Source organism: Galeopterus variegatus, unplaced genomic scaffold (assembly GCF_000696425.1).
Source record: "Galeopterus variegatus unplaced genomic scaffold, G_variegatus-3.0.2 Scaffold5207, whole genome shotgun sequence".
NCBI lineage: Eukaryota > Metazoa > Chordata > Mammalia > Dermoptera > Cynocephalidae > Galeopterus > Galeopterus variegatus.
The window spans coordinates 125,820-129,301 of NW_007731318.1; positions in this window are offsets into that span (position 1 = coordinate 125,820).

Below are 3,482 nucleotides of genomic sequence, written 5' to 3' on the forward strand. Positions count from 1 at the left end.
TCATGCCCATAATTTGAGAGCCCGATTCATACTGGCAGCATAACCATTACCACAAATTGCATTTATAACTCGTGTCTCCCAACCAGTTATCCTCAACCTCCCACCCCCTTTTCCCCCATTCTACTTTGTAGCCCAAGGAATGTTCTCTCCCTCTGCAAGTCCAATGCACTACTGTGGTCTTTCTTTCCTTCCTTCTCTCTCTTAGCTGCCACATATGAGTGAGCACATGTGGTATTTATCCCTCTGTGCTTTGCTTATTTCACTCAACATAAGTTTCTCCAGGCTCATCCATGTTGCTGCAAATGGGAGTATTTTATTCTTTTTTATGGCAGAGTAGTATTGCATGGTGTATATATACCACAGTTTCCTTATCCAATCTTCCATTGATTGACATTTAGGTTGGTTCCATGTCTTGGCTATTGTAAACAGAGCTTCAACAAACATTGGTTGATTTGTGGGAGAGAGTGACGCTGGGGACCATCTATTCTGCCATCTTGACTGGAAGCCTCAGTAAAATTTATATTTTAATGTATGTTTACAATGAATGCAAAATACAAGTAGTCTTGAAAAAGTTCATGGAAAGATTATTATCTTTTGATTCTGTTTTTCCATTAACTTTTTGAAGTATCCTCTTATTAATTTATAGTATGTATAAGTGTGTGTGTGTGTATTAATTTTTTTCTTGATAGGTGTATATGACTAACAACTGTTGGAGGCCACTAGATTTGAGGTTCGAGGTTTATAAAGGATTATTTGACAGATGTGAAATGGCTTTTGACAATATTTTATATGAGTATAATCGTAATGATAGAGAATGCTATTTGAGAAGCAAAGTACAAGGCTACTGACTGACATGATCAGTTAGGGCAATTAACTGCAAGCCAGTGCCAAGAATAGATCCAGTTAAAATGGGGATAGTTTGAATTTTTCTGAAAGAATACACTGCAAATTCTCTCTGCTCTTCAAGGCCTGACTCCACAAGCCCTTCTGCCCTACACCTCATTGTGTGTTTGTGTGGACTCTCTCTCCAACCCAGCTGAGTGTCTCTTTGCTTCCCAAATTGAGCTGGTGCTTGCTCACCTCAGACTTTTCTTTCCTATTCCACATCAAAATGCCATATCGTGTCCTACTGACCTTTTTATCATATCCAAATCCTACTCATTCTTCGTGACCAAGGTCAGCTTTCTTCTCCTCCAATCTTCTCAGACCACTTTAGCCCACAATTTTCTCTTTCTTTTCTAAACTAATAGCAGTTTCTATCTCTGTCACTCATTTGACAATCAAGTATATAATGCATTGTGACAGCTCTGATATTACATTGTGCCATAGTGTTATTTCTCTCTTCTGTTTTCAGTTTTTTTCTAATTCCCCTCGCATTTTGCTTTATAACTGTAACTTTACTCAACTCATTTGACAATCAAGTATATAATGCATTGTGACAGCTCTGATATTACATTGTGCCATAGCGTTATTTCTCTCTTCTGTTTTCAGTTTTTTTCTAATTCCCCTCGCATTTTGCTTTATAACTGTAACTTTACTCTAAAGTCCCTTCTGGGAGGGGTGGTGTTTCTGTCTTCTGTTATATCCTTCCTTAGTCTGTGCTCAGCATGTGATTAGATGCAGAAAGGTGTTTAATAAATACAAGCTGTTAGAATAAAGGAAGGGCAGCTCTGTTTGATGCTGCTTTTCCTCACCTGAAATGAGAGTGACAAAATGTCCTCATATGGCTGGTGTGAGGATTAAATGAACAACGCATGGAAAGCACAAGGCAGAGTGCCTGCTAGTTGGTAAGCCTGTGCAAATTTTGTATTCCTCAGGATTGCCTCATTAATAGAAACTTTTATGTCTCAAAGCTACCTGGTTGTTTTGAAGCAGCAGCTGGACAGGAGTGAATGATTTGAGGCATGGCTCATTCCTTTATTCACTTATATCAGGAACTGAAGAGGAGATTATAAATTTTCATTTTAGTGTGCCTCTCCCTCTTCTTATTATAACAATTATTATCCTCCAAAGTGTTCTCCCAATGATCAAGAGAAAGGATTATAATTTTCTTGACTCATTGATAATTTATGCTAATAGAATGATGGTTTCTTTGACAATTCAATATACTGACTACCATGGGGGAAAAAAAAGAAAAGAAAAAAATAGACAGACACACCTGCAGTGGCCTTAATCAGACCTGAAGCATCCTGCTGACAGATATTTAACTCATTAGTTCTGTGTGGCTGTTAGTCTGACACCATCACTATAATACAATATGAAGTGCTAATTATCACAAAATCCAATGATACAATTTACCGGGAGAGAAAACCTCTTTTCTCTCTTTATTGGAAGCTGCCTGCTCCCTCTCTCAAATCTGATCAGCTTTGTCATGATAGAAGAGGAAACCACAGCATCACATTTGCCTTGAGCCCTAACTAATGCAAAGGACAGTTCACTCTCAATCCATGTTATTTTTCAGATAATTCAGCACATCACTGGGTGCTTCAGAGTTTCTGCTGGTAATCGAAGAAGACAAAACAAATCTGAGATTCTATCCCTCCAGCTGACTGGGATGCTGAGCAGGAGAGGCCAGTGCCACCTTCCCTCCATGAACTCTGAATCCATCTGTGTGTGTGGCACTGAAGAGCTGGCTGTCCATTCCATTCCATTTCCTAAATTAAATGGGCTGGTCAGTTTCAATACTCTGGCCAGGTCCAGATTTCTTAAAAACAAAGCCACCATTACTAGTGACTTCCCTGAGATAGTGAGTGTGACTCCTAAAGTCTGGAAACTGCCAGTTGCCACCTGGTCCAGGCTGCTGTTCTGAATGAAGCCTGAAACTACTGGATGCTACAGAGTCTTACCTAAGACCCTCTGCCTCTCCCTGGAGGTCACCTCACTGTGGAGGCTTCTGCTAGTCACCAAGTCTTTCTACTAACCTAGTCAAAGTCTGATGGCTCCAAAAGGCATCTCCTTTCTTCTTCAGTGAGTTAACCATGGAGCAACCATTTACTTCATCTATTTTAATTTTTCTTTGCCATGCCTCCTACACACTGAGTTTTCTTTCTGTTTCTCTTCACCCCCTTCACTTGGACATCAGTGTGGTCTAAAAGCCTGAGGCTGTGGCTGGTGGTGAGAAGAGGTGGCTGGGGGTGCGGAGTGGGTGAGAGGTAAGAGGTGCCACGCTGCTCCTGGGATGAGCCTCCTGTCTTTGAGGACATCAATCTTAGCTCTCTCAGTAGAGCTCCATTTACTTAATCCTGTATTTCTGGAGCTCAGAGAATGCATCAATGTAAGAACAAAAGCAAGGGAATTTTTCAGGGTACAAACCTCCTTAAAAAGTTCACTTTAAGTATGTATAATGAATGAAATATTGAACAACTGGTATTAAACAACAGTGCAGGACTGTCTGGTTATATTACAGTGTCTATCTTCTCATGTGTCAGCAACAAGTAAAGCTGAAGGAGGCCTAATTATCATATTCACAGTGGTACAGGTAG